This window comes from Hemicordylus capensis, chromosome 2, assembly GCF_027244095.1.
Source record: "Hemicordylus capensis ecotype Gifberg chromosome 2, rHemCap1.1.pri, whole genome shotgun sequence".
NCBI lineage: Eukaryota > Metazoa > Chordata > Lepidosauria > Squamata > Cordylidae > Hemicordylus > Hemicordylus capensis.
Window position 1 is genome coordinate 78,415,151 of NC_069658.1, and position 14,426 is coordinate 78,429,576.

Consider the following 14,426-nt stretch of genomic DNA (forward strand, 5'->3'; position numbering starts at 1 on the left):
CCCTGAGTAGCCATTAGACATGCCAGTGGCAACTGCAGATGGTTATCTCAAAGGGTGATGTGGCTCATAGTAAAGAAAATGTTATCTTATACCATTTTGGATTGCATGCCTGCACATAAAATGGTCCCTCCTCCAAAAAACAAAAAACACTAAAATGTCATGTTAGCTAAACTATTCCCTGAAATAATAGTGTTGTATGTGCAATTTTTTTTTTCATATGAGGCATCAGTCAAACACTTGATGTCCCATCTACAGTCTGAAGCGGTAAAGACAAGCAAGAGATACACTATACAGTATGAGGCTTCTGACCATAGCATATAGCTATAGGAAATTGAGCCCATTGTGCCAGATATGTAGCTGAGCCCAGAGCTTAATGGCTCCCATTAGAATTGATAGGACAAAGTAAGAAGAAGTTGCTCAGGCACAGGTGGAGGAGGTGTTGGAAACAGAGGATGCCACTGTTGCTGAACTGTTCCAAAATCAAAACCAGGCAACCTCCCCTTTGCCTTCACCTCAAAAACCCAAATGCCATTTAACAGAAAAGCAACAAGAACTAAAGCAAAAAATAACTGAGCACATGAACCAAACAACTACCAGGGTTCGACTTCCAGCTCTAAAAAGAGTTGCCAAAAAACAACTTGCTCAGGCATTAAAAGATATAAATGCTGCACTTGCAGAAATAACAACCAATAATTTGCAAGAAACTAACCAACTAATGTACAGTGCCACAACAATAACAACACAAGAGCTCAGATATAAGATCAATGGACCTGTAAAAAAAAGAAAGTAGTACATCACCTAAATGAAAGATTAGATTAGAAAATAAAATCTCCAGGCTTAGATCAGATGCTAGTCAAATGAAAGATATGAAAGACAAGAAGCTGAGAATCAAAACACCAAACAGTATCTGATCCAAAAATACCACCTAGATTCAAGGAAAATTAGAGAAGTCCTGGAAATAATAAAACAGCAAATAACAGCAGTGTCAAAGAAGATTAGCAGATACAAAGCCAGAATTACACAACACAGGCAGAATCTCCAATTCCAATCGAATCAGAGACGTTTCTACCAAAGCATAGAAGGAGAAACTACAAGAAACATAGAAACACCAAATAAAGAACAAACAGTGCAATTCTGGGGGAAATTATGGGACAATCCAATAGATTATAATAAAAAAGTGGGCTGGGTGAAAGAGGTCAAAAAATGTAACCAACAAATGCCAGATCTAATAACAACACCAGAATTAATAAGTGAAATAGCAAAGAAAATTAAAAATTGGACTGCACCAGGCGACGATGAACTGCATTGGCTTAAACACCTAACAAGCCTCCATAAACAACTATCAAAAGAGTTGAATCACATTCTGCAAGGCGGTGATATTGAACAATGGCTAACAACTGGGAAAACTCACCTCCCAATGAAAGACCCAGCAAAAGGTGCAGTTCCAAATAATTATAGACTGATAACCTGTCTGCCAACCATGTTCAAATTATTAACTGGAATAATAGCAGATGAAGTGATGCAACATTTATTAACTAACAAACAGCTTCCAGTTGAACAGAAAGGAAATTGCCTGAACACCAGAGGCACAAAAGACCAGCTGCTGATTGACAAAATGATTTTAGAAAATTGTAAGAGAAGAAAAACCAATCTAAGTGTTGCATGGATTGACTACAAGAAAGCCTTCGACTCATTGCCTCACACATGGATACTAAAATGTTTAGAAACAACTGGTGTCAGCAAAAACATTCAGATATTTATAAAACAAAAAAGCAATGAGTATGTGGAGTACACAGTTAACAATCAATGGCGAGACACATGGACAGGCTAGCATTAGAAGAGGTATTTTCCAAGGGGACTCACTATCCCCTCTGTTGTTTGTAATCGCCATGACCCACTTTCACAAATACTAAACAAAACAGGCCTCAGATACCAAACATCTAAAACATCAAGTAAAATCAACCATCTGCTGTACATGGACGATCTGAAGTTGTATGGAAAGTCCCAGTCAGAAATTGAATCACTGCTAAACACTGTCTGTATATTCAGTAGCAATATAGCAATGGAGTTTGGACTAGACAAGTGTGCTGCATTAATAATGAACAGAGGGAAAATAACAAAAACAGAAGGAATAGAACTGCCCAATGGAAGCAACATCAAGAACCTGGAAGAGAAAGAACATTACAAATACTTGGGCATTCTCCAGGCTGATAACATTGTACACACTGAAGTTAAAAGAAAAATTGGAAGTGAACACATCAGGAGAGTTAGAAAATCCTCAAGTCCAAACTCAATGGCGGGAACACCATACAAACCATAAACACATGGGCTATACCTATTATCAGATACACTGCAGGAATAATAGTTTGGACCCAGGCATAGCTAGAGACACTAGATCATAAGACCAGGAAAATAATGACCATCAATCATGCTCTGGACCCCTGCAGTGATGTAGATAGGCTATACCTCCCTCTCAGCTCAGGTGGAAGAGGAATGCTGCAAGTCCATCAAATAGTAGAGGAGGAGAAAAGAGGCCTTGAAGAATATATCAAGGACAGTGAAGAAGATGCACTTCAAATGGTCAATAATGAGAAACTATTCAACACCAATGAAAGAAAGCAGGCCTACAAGAAAGAACAAGTCAAGAACCAAGCAGAAAAATGGAAAAAATAAGCCACTGCATGGTCAATATTTACACAATATAAGTGGAAAATTAACATCACCAAGACCTGGCAATAGCTTAAGAATGGCAACTTGGAGAAAGAAACAGAGAGTTTAATACTGGCTGCACAAGAACAGGCACTAAGAACAAATGCAGTAAGAGCCAAAGTCGAAAAATCCACAACAATTGGCAAGTGCCGCCTTTGTAAAGAAGCAGATGAAACAGTGGACCACCTAATCAGCTGTTGTAAAAAGATCACACAGACTGACTACAAACAAAGACATGACAAGGTAGCAGGTATGATACACTGGAACATCTGCAAAAAGTACAAGCTACCTGTAGCCAAAAATTGGTGGGACCATAAAATTGAAAAAGTTGTAGAAAATGAAGCTGCAAAAATATTATGAGACTTCCGACTACAAACAGACAAACATCTGCCACACAATACACCAGATATAACTGTAGTCGAGAAGAAAGAAAAACAAGTGAAAATAATCGACATTGCAATACCAGGGGATAGCAGAATAGAAGAAAAAGAAATAGAAAAAATCACAAAATACAAAGATCTACAAATTGAAATTGAAAGGCTGTGGCAGAAGAAGTCCAAAATAATCCCAGTGGTAATTGGCGCCCTAGGTGCAATTTCAAAACACCCTGAAAAGCATCTCAACACCATAGGGGCCACAGAAATCACAATCAGCCAATTACAAAAAGGAACTTTACTGGGAACAGCCTATATTCTGCGATGATAGCTATAATAATAACTGCAACAACATTGATACTAAAATTCAGCCATACCAGGTCCTTGCGAAGGACCCAATATCTGGATAAAAAAAACTAGTCAATAACACCTGTCTGACTGTGCAAACAATAATAATATTTTTTGCTTTTATAACATGAAAAAAACTTTTAAAAACCACCAAAAATTGTATTGTATTGTATTGTATTGTATTATTAATGTTAAAAAAGCAAAAATTGATAAGACCCAGAAAGACAGTAAGTGTAAATTATGCAAAGAAGCGGATGAGACGGTTGAGCACCTTGTATGTTGTTGTAAGAAAATCGTGCAGACTGATGATAAGGAAAGACACAACAAAGTTGCTGCAATGTTCCATTGGAGCTTTTGCAAGAATTACAAATTGCCAGCAAGAAAGAATTGGTGGAATCATCCAACTGAGAAGCTCAAAGAAAATGAAGAGGCAAAAATCCTTTGGGATTTTCGAATACAAACTGATAGGCATTTAGTGCACAATACGCCTGATCTGGCAGTCATCAAGAAGAATCGGGTTCTGATAATTGATATTGCAATCCCAGGGGACAGACAAGTTGACGAAAAGCAATTGGAGAAAATAACTAAATACAAAGACCTTCAGATTGAAACTGAGTGGCTCTGGAAAAAGAAAACAATAGTGGTGCCAATAGTTGTTAGTGCCCTTGGTGTAGTACCAAAAGAACTGGAACACCATCTTGACACCTTGGGCATCAATAAAATTACAACACATCAACTACAAAAGGCCACACTACTTGGTACAGCATGAATACTATGACAATATATTTAATTTTTCTTTAGTTATCCTAGACCCTTCGAAAGGGCCTGATAATTTAAAGTACCAAATCCAGTCAATAACATCTGGTAGACTGTGTGTAAATAGCATCATCATGATCATCATCATCATCAAATAAATAAACAACTTTATTTTTTAGCTGCCCCATAACAAATTGTTCTCTGGGTGGCTCACAACAGAGGATTAAAACATACAATAAAAACACATAACACATTAAATCATATTAGACAAAAAAGGTGAAAAGAAAATACAAAATACATGTATCTAGGCCATACATGTTATCCTCTACCACTTAGACTATGTGTTACAATTATATGTAATTAGTTAGAGATATATCTGTAGAGAAAACAAGGATTTGTCTATCACTATGAGCCAGATAATGGGGATTCTAGTGTTGATATCATGGGTAATGAAAGATTGGGCCATGCGATGGCCTTGTGTTGGGGGGGGTGGAGTTTTGCCTCACCCCCAAGCTTGGATGGCATGAGGGCTGTATGACTGGTTGTACTTGGGGAAGGGAGGGGCTTGCTGGACTGTTTCAGCAGGCCTGCACCTTCCCGGGCTCATTTGTATCTGGATGGGTTCTGCAGCTGGAGTTCTGTCTTTGAGCTCCTGAATTGGGGCCCCCCAGGACGTGGGGCAGTATAGTTTGGCTGACAGCAGTGACTTCTCTTTCTGAGATGGGGAGGGGGCTGCAGTCCCCTCCCTATTTGGGACAGTGTAGCAGTGGGGAAAGGCTGGGAATAGCCGGTGGCTGCCCACATTGACAGGGCTTGGCAGCAGAGGTGCACCTATGTAATTTTGGAGCTGGGACCTAAAGGTCTTTGGAGCCCCCCTTCTTTGGAGGCCCCCCCGCACACACACACACTGTGACACATGCAGTATTTAACATATGGGTTCTAGAGGGCACAAACAGCAACTGAACTCACAAGAATGTAAGAATATAAAACAGACATATTTATGCAAATACGTTGTGCTGGTCTGTGATCGTAATAAAAGAATTGTATTGTATGTAAATATGCATTCGCAGAAACTTTTCAACATGCAACTTAACATATTCCCATCCCACACATTTCTTTCCCCATTTCCCTCCAGCACCACCCAGGACAGACTAAGGAGGATTTTGAGGCCCCCAGGGGGTGTGGAGGCCCTGGACTTGGGTCCCGAAGTCCAGGGGTAAGTGTGCCTCAGCATGGGGGCATGTGCCATGGTGGGGGGAGCAACTGTGTGCTGCTTTAGTGGTCATGGTGGTCGTGTTTGCACAGGTCCTTGGGGGTTTGAAGGCTCCTCCCTTTGGTGTCCCGGGTGCGTAGGGGTGGTGCAGGGGATAATTGTGGGCCTTGTTTGGCTGCCATGGTTTTATGCACTTGAGCTAGAGGGCCGGGAGTGGCCTCTATTTGAGCTGCTCTTCCTCCCCCTCTCTTGGGACTTGTGGTGAAACAGGTCAGTGGGAGGGCAGCTTAGGTCTCCCCCTGCCACTGACTTCTGCTCCCCCTTCCCCTGTTCTTTATACTGCTCACAAAACAAATGAATAGGCATACAATCTGGCAAGCATTCCACTAAGAAAGTGAAGGGAAAGAGTGGTGGGTGCCCAATGCAGCCCCCTAGGAGGCCTGCCATCCCACGACTCTCCTCTTCTGATGAGGAAGGCAATTTGTGTGACCTGAGGGCCCTGATTGCCAGGATGGAGGCACTAGAGAAAGTGAAGAAACATGGAGAGAAGGGTGATGGCACTGGTTCTTCTGACCCATATAAGACACGCAGGAAATGTACTGGGGTATGGCTAGGGTTGAATTACTGCACTCTCTTTCTGATAGGCTTGCATGCCTTGAATCAGATGCCCAGAATAAAGAAGGCAGTAACCAAGAAGGCGGTGACTAGGATCCAGTTGAACTTCAACCAGTGGCAGCTGTACCAGTGGGCCCTTGACTACATATAGAATTGTTGAGGCCAGGTGGAGCAGGTGAGATAACAACTGTGACTCCCAGTGAGGGCATTGGTGTGTGGCTGGTTTATCCTCTTCTTGCTTCCCCCACACTGTCTTGGGGTTCTGGCCACTTCTCCAGCTAACAGTGGGGCTTGACTAGGAATGAGTGCTCCTGGTCTAACAGGTATGAGTGGCTCCCCTTTTAGTATGTGCAGTCAGGTGTGGTGGCAGAATATGATGCTCTCTGGGGCTAATGAGGGAGGAGGGAGCAGCTGGAGCATACTCCATGGGGGTGGCTCCTTTGACTCAGCATTATACATTTGGGGCCATAACCCTGCCTATGGGGTATCACCTGCTCCTGTCAACCAAGGAGCAAATTAGGAGTGGTGAATATATGGATCTGTTAAGCTTTCTCTTTTGAGAGGCAGAGGTGAAGCTCAGGGAGGGCAAACCAAGCAAGTAGCAGGAGGTAACCAAGGAATGCATTTGGAATAACTGGCTCACTGGGTTCAGTATTTACGTGGGAGTGGTGTTGCAGATCCAGCCTTCAAAAGGTCCTTCATTGATTAAGTATTTGAACCTTATCCATCATGCATTTATGGATTTTGTGGGCACTTCCTGGGCCCATTATGATCAAAATTTTAGAATGAGGTCAGCATTGGACACCACCCTTCTTTGGGACAACTTGTTTTCATTTGGGACAAACCCTTTGGGACAAACCCATGATGGATTCTCATCATGTCCCCTTCCCAGCCTGTGCAGTGTGACAGAGCTGATAGTGGGCACTTGCTTTCCAGGCTGGCAGTTTCCTCTGGGACTGCAGCTGCAGGCCAGCATTGGGTTCAACCCCACTCGTTTTTCTGGGAGTGTAACAATGGTGATCACTGCTCCTGCAACTCACGTAGGTTCCACCACGCCTGTGGCTTGTGTGGCGGCAAGTACCCTAGTTCCTCCAGCAGGCAGGGGAACACTCTGGGGGTCAGGCCAAAGGATTCAATTCCTAGATTAGAAGAAGGGGCAAGGGGGGAGACCTGGACCCTCTCTGGCTGAAAAAAAGACCTGGTCCTGTTAATGTGCAAGTTATCTCCTGCTTGTTGTCCCCATATCCGCTTAAACAGGAAGCGGCAGCATATTTGATGGACGGGTTTTCATTTGGATCTGGGAATCCTTGCCAGTAAAAAAGGGTGGCCTTTCAGGCCCCCAATTTGTGTTAAGCTCATGGTATGGAGAGTGCGGTCCTGAGGAAGATTGAAAAAGAGGTGGTGGGTGGAAGGGACTTTGGTCTTTCTGGTCACTGCCACTGTTCCCTCTAACAGGGACTTCCAGATGTTGTTGACAACAACTCCCAGCATGCCCAGCTGCAGTGGCCTTTGGCTGGGGATTCTGGGAATTGTAATCAACAACATCTGGGAAGCCTTGTTAGAGGGAACACTGGTCACTGCCTATTCCTCAGCCATGCATCTCACCTCTGGGGGTGCTTCCTAAGAAGGTCCCTGGGGAATACTATTTGATACACAATTTATCTTTTCTGAGGGGGTCTTCCATGAGTGATGGGATCCCCAAGGAATTGTGTTCAGTGTGTTGTAACACATCCTTTGATGATGCAGTGTATATTGTCTGTGGTTGTGGAACAGGTGCTCTGCTTGCCAAGTGTACTGAGTCCGCTTTTCACTACCTCCCAGTGCACCCCAATACTTGCTGGGCTTTGCCTTCAAAGGTAATAAATATATTGATAAGGCATTGCCCTTGGGGTGTTCTATATCTTGTGCAGCTTTTGAAAAGTTCAAAAGTTTTCTTGAAAGGGCTCTGAGATGAAGGAGAGTCATACATTCTACTGCACATTTGTTGGATGATTTTTTGTTTGTTGGCTGCAGACTCTGGGCATTGCTGCATGCTCCATGACCAGTTTTTCCAATTGACAAGGGAACTTGTAGTTCCCCGTGGAGTTAACAAAATTGAAGATCCTGCCACTTGCCTGACCTTTCTGGGAATCGAGTTGGATTCTGAGGCTGGGAACAGCTGTCTTCTTGGGAGAAGCTAGCTACACTTCAGTTGCAATTCAGAAACCTTTGGTGCAGAGCAAGTTGCCTTGTGTGAGCTGAAGGTGCTCAAAGGGCACTTGAACTTTACATGCTGTGGTCACTCCTGGCTGTGCTTTCCTGCAGCAGCTTTGTGATGCTTCCAACTGTATTAGTCTGCCGCGCCACAGAATTCGGGTCACCAGTCAGATGAAGGCTGACCTGATGGTTTGAGACAGCTTCCTCAAGGGCTTCAATGGGGTTTCATTCTGCAGGGATGAACAACTCCTTGAGGCTGATCTGCAGGTTCACACCAACAGAGCTGGTGGCTTGGGTTTTAGAGTGTACTTTTGGGGCCAGTGGACGTCAGCCAAATATCCCAACCACTGTCACGCATCTGGGGTGACCGGAGACTTGAAGGTTCTGGAATAATTCTCCATTGTTGTGGCAGTGAACCTTTGAGCAGAATAGTTTAGTAATTCCTCTGTGTTTCTGGTGTGATAACCAAGCTGTTGTTCATTTTATCAATACCCAGATTTCCTACTCTCCTAGGGTGTTGGGCCTTTTATGCATGTTTGTATTGTGTTGTCTCCAGTTTAATATTTTGTTTGTGACCCACCATGTACCATTCATTCACTCATTTGTTGTATATACCGCCCTTCCTAAAGTGGCTCAAGGAGGTTTACATTACCAGGCCTGCAGAACAAGATCACCGATGCACTAGAACAAGGCCTGTGGGACAAGATTGCCTTCTTTTCAGGCAGGGCATTTTAGGGAGTTTGCTCCAGAAGCATTGCTGGAGTCAGAGAAGCTCCCAGAAGCCATATGAAGTCTTGGCAATTAGAGGCACGCAAGGCAATCAATGCTTCATTGGCACCACACACCAAAGCTAGCTATGCCATGAAAGTAGCTGCACCCTTCTGGGCTCATTCGCATCTGTATGGGCTCTCCCTCCCTTCTACCCTGGGGTACATAGCAGGCTTCTGCTATGCACCTTCTGGAGGCTGAGTAGGAATCACCTGATTGGCATTTTGTGGGTTGTTTTTTAACCTACTCTGTAACCCTCTTTTTGTAATTAGCTTAGTTAGGTTACAACAGGCTGGGGCAGTGCGGGTAGCATTCAGCAGAAGTAGTGGTTTACAATGGTGAACGTTCTTGGACTAGTTAAATCAGGGATGTATGCAATTGGTCCTTAGAGGCTTCACAGCTCAGTGGCTACATTGCACACACATACGTGCTTCAAGAAGTTCGCAACTTCAAAGACTGTGCAGCTTGGGGATGTGAAGTCCTCCGAACCCTTTGGGTTTGCAAGGAGGAGGAGGAATCAGCATTGCCCTGATTCTCGGAGCCGAGCCAGGGTGTGTCACCCATTAAGGCTGGAGAAGGAATAGTTGTCCAACCCCAGTCTAGGTTAGGCCCGCACTGCAGGGGTGGAGTTATTCCTCAAAATCCAGTTTCTTTGAATTGATAATAACATTGTGGCCCTTTCTCCCAAGTGATCGTTTCTGTGTCTTCTTTGGCATCCTGCCTTTGGGTGTGGGGGCAAGCAATCCTTTCCCAACTTGGTGCATTGACCTTTTGTTACTCATATTTGTTTCCAGACATCTTATGTCAGTTCCCTATTAATTGAAATGCTAGTCCACCATAGTAATAAACTTGTCACCCTAAGTATATGAGCTGGATCACCCTGCTCTGCTATTATATATCTGTTTATAATGGTCTATTGTCTCCGTAAATATGATTCATGGGGCTAATTAAGATGTAAGACAACAGCAGCATCTTTCTTGTTTTTCCCACTATAAAGCAAAAGACTTACTTTGTCCTTGAAGGTAGGGTCCTTCTGTTCATACTGGTTTAAGCTGAGCTCAAAGGATTTCTTCCTTACGTTTCATATTTCAAATAACTGACATACTCAGTGTGCAAATGAATAAGCAAATAAAATGACTATATCATAAGTAAGTAAATCTGAAAGTAGTTAGTTTATAAAGGTCATATATGTAGTGCATGCAATAAGCATGCAGTGGTTGAAATGCTGGAAGGGTAGCAATTGCTTGGGTGACTATGCTGAAGTAAAATTTTGGAAATATCACCGATCATATAAATGGGGAAAAATGGATTTTTAATTCATAGTTCAAAAATATTTTGAACAAGCAAGTTGAAACTTGCTGCTTCAGAAGTGTTGGAAATTTCATAATTGTATGGTTTTTGTCAAGCATCAAGTATCAGATTCTGATATCATCTTTGTTAAAGTTCCAATAATAGTTGTGAACTACTAAATATTGTTTTATGTCAGTTATCAAATAACTACTAAATGCTACTGACTTCTGCCACATATAGTAAAATAGTAATATTATTTCTTGTGAATAAAAAATTGCAAAGTACTTCCAAATATTAATAGAAATGTAAAATTTGTAAAAATTTTGTGTTAACACTGTGTCAAGTGCTAACACAGAATAATGAAGACTAGCTTAACCTGCACAGAGCATCTGTGTACTAGTGTACAGTACTAGTACTTGATTGCTCCCCTCACCCCCACCGTTGGCCTCTCACCTTGAGATCTCTCCACCCTCACCTGAGCAGTCCTCCTCCTCCTCCATCCCATTGCGTCCATCCCCCTCACCCCTCTTGGTCACTCCTCCATCCTGTTGTTTCATCCACCTCACCCCTCTTGGTTGCGGCTGCAGAGTTGCCAATTGGCCAAGCTGCAGCCCCCTAACCCCAGAGACATCCCCAACTTCACCCTGAGCCCCACTCCTGCTCCTCCCTGCAGGAGCAGCAGCAGCAGCAGTTGACCATGACCTTCCTCGTTGCTGCCACCACCACGGGTTCTCGTTCCCCTCAGGACAGTGACATGCCCAGGCTAATCTCTCGCCTGCCTGTCTCCCACTGCCAATGGCTTTGGTAGCCCCATGAGCAGCAGTGGCAGCGGTTGACCGGGCCATTCCTCACTGCCACCACCATGGCTGCTTGTTCCCCTCAGGCTGTTGACAGGCCCATCCCTCACCCTTCTTTCTCCCCCCCTCTCATATCTCTCTCTCTCTCTCTCCCCTCAGTTTGCTCTTCCCCTCTGTCCCCTCTGTCTTCCTTCCCCTCCCTTCTTTTTTCTTTCTTTCTTTCTCTCTTTCTCTCTCTTTCTTCCGTTCTGAGTTAACAGATCTTGTTCATCTTATTTCCTCATCTAATTTGCACAGTGGCAGCCTCCTTCTCCTGAAGGGGCTCTTTCCTCCCTCATGACTCCTCTCTTCACAGACCCCTGCCCAGTGCCCACTATCCTTTTATAGAGAGAGATGCTTCTCTCCTCTACAATCAAGCACATCTTCTGACTAGTAACAGTTGCATTCCAACTGACCTTAACCATCACAGGCTCCTCCTCCCTATCTGCATATGGAATCCCCACTGCCCAATGATTATGGTACTTCTGCTCTGTTACCTCAGATTGGTCAAGCATTTTGTGGACTGGACTTGTCACGTACATCCTTAGCCTTTTATACACAGAGTTGTGATTAATATATGCAGGAATATTCAAACCGTATTTGACACAAAATTTGCAGAAGATTCTGAATAAACTTTGGGGATGCGTTTATTTCTGAAAATATTGCTATTTCATTCTGCAGTCTAGATGTATGTACAGTGCAGACATTAAATGTTTTAACAGTTGCCTTTCCCTAATAAACTCTAGAAACTGTAGTTCTATATGTTGGCCGTAGGATCTCTAACAGAGTTTTCGGCCTTGGACTTCAATTCCCAGAATTTTTTGGGAGAAGCCATGACAATTAAACTGATAGAAAATGATATAGGTTTGTTTTATATATATCATTTTTATTACTGTTGCTGCTACTCTGATCTTTCACTGTGACTGCTGTCACCTACATATCAAAAACAAGAATGAAAATTAACACACTCTTATTCCAAGACAAATATTTTTCCTATATTTTAAAACACAGTTTTTCTCAATTATTTGTTCCTTTTTATTATAGCTTTCATTGTACATTGTATATGGAATGTACTCTACTGTCTTTTAGTGTGTATTTTAAAGTGACGAAAAAATTATCTTGATCTTTTGACCAAAATCTGGAACAAAAGATCAGTACAGGAGAAAACTATCATCAGCAGTAAATAAAGTGTAGCACAGCATTGTCTGTTCAGGTTGGTAACCTCAGTCTTGGGAAACTGCACACATATATTTCTTTCCAATTCGGTGTAAAAAAACACCCCAACATTTTAGAACTCTGTTCCAAGATACCAGTACTAAATAGTAGCATCACAAAGGTGCTGTTTATATTTAAGTTATACAAGAATCAGTAGGCATTCTCTGTCAAAGTGACACTCATAACCCTTGTCAGAGAACAGCTTTCTTCTCTGTGCTTCTGCTACTTAGATAAAAAGGACAGAAATAAGAAATATGCTGTGAAATCATAGACATTGTTACAGTTCTCTTCACAATATGTGCTTCTATGAAGTTTTCTTTGCATCAGATGAAATCGCAGATTCAATCTTTCCCAGATGTCAAGGAAGTATCGAAGTGAGACATAGGAGCAAGCCTTGATCTAACCCTACTGTAGAATCCAAGGGGAAGAGTTGTGATATGCAAGGACAAGTCAGTGGCGTGGAATCAGGAATTTTAATAGTTTAATAAAATAGTATTTAGGCGGGCTAGCTGCTGGAGCCACATGGCTCCCTTAGCCCACTTTTTGGCGATCGTGAGAATAGCCTCGAAATGTATAGAGAGGAAAGTGCAGACTTTTTTTCAGTGCTCTTGCTGATGACTGTTTGTCCTGCTTCTACTCCAGGACTGGAGTACAAGTAACTAAATCCCCTTTCAAAAGCTGGCCTGGATCAGGGAATGGATTAGCCAAAAACACCACACCTACCACCACCTATGAAGCCATTAAGACTAAAGTATGTCACAAATAAACATCCCCACCTTACAATCACACCCCAGGGACAGTGCACATAACAATAACAATAAAATGATTTTCATTTTTAAAAATGACATATTCAGTTAGCTAGAACACAAACCCCCCCCCCCGCCTTTTATTGCTGAGAGACCTGTGGCTGAAATGAAAGACAGGCTATGGCTGACGTCCTGACTAATGAAGCATCAGTGAAATAAGAGAAGCACCAGCGTTTTTGAAAAGTTCAACTAACCTAGTTCCATTGCTGCCTCAATGGTGGGGGAAAAATTAGCTCTGCTTCCCCAGGAAGTGCTCTGTGCTACCACAAAGTGTGTCCCTGAGGGTCATGTAGCCCTCAGAGACATATTTTTGGGTGACACAGAGGGCTTCCAGGGGAAGGGGGGAGGTCACGGATGCTGTTTAAATATAAATAGCACACAAACACTAGCACGAGTGTAGCATTAGGAACTTTTCAGAAGTGGTGGTGCTACACCATTGCTTTTCCTGCGATTAATATCAGGAGTATATTAGGACAGCAGCTTATATTTTCACAGAAATTGTAGCAAAGGGGCTTGATGCTGGTGAAGAAAGGAAGTTCCCCAATATGTTCTCTTTTTTTTTATGCTAACTTGTTAAACAAAAGGAGTGCCCTTTACTTCCTGAGAGATTGAATGTTAATGTTTTGTTACAATATCACTGAGCCACCTAATGATGCAATGGGGAAATGACTTGATTAGCAAGCCAAATCCCCTCCAGTATGTTTCCCAGACTATGGGAAACACCTATATTGGGCAGCAGCAATATAGGAAGGTGCTGAAAGACATCATCTCACACTGCGTGGGAGATGGCAATGGTAAACCCTTCCTGTATTCTACCAAAGATAATCACAGGGCTCTGTGGTCACCAGGAGTTGACACTGACTCGATGGCACACTTTTACTTTACAACATCACTGAAAATCATGGCTAAGCTCCACCTATGATACAGACTATTTCCTTGAAAGACCTAATTCCATGTCTTCATCTGTATTTTTCAAGACAGCCAAATCATCTCCTCAAAAGGTGATAGCCTTGGATCCCTCAGAGTTAAGCAATTACAGGCCTGACTCTAATATTCCATGGCTGGGCAAGGTGAGAAGTTGGTGGCCTCCCAGTTCCAGGTGGTCTTGGAGGAAACAGATGATCTAGACCCATTTCAAACTGGCTTTTGCGTGGGCTATGGGGTGGAGACTGCCTTGGTCATCCTGACAGATGATCTTCAGTTCAGAATTGACAGTGAGACTCTGTTGATCCTTTTGGATCTCCCAGCGGCTTTTGATACAATTGACCATAGTATCCTTCTGGAACATCTGAGAGTATTG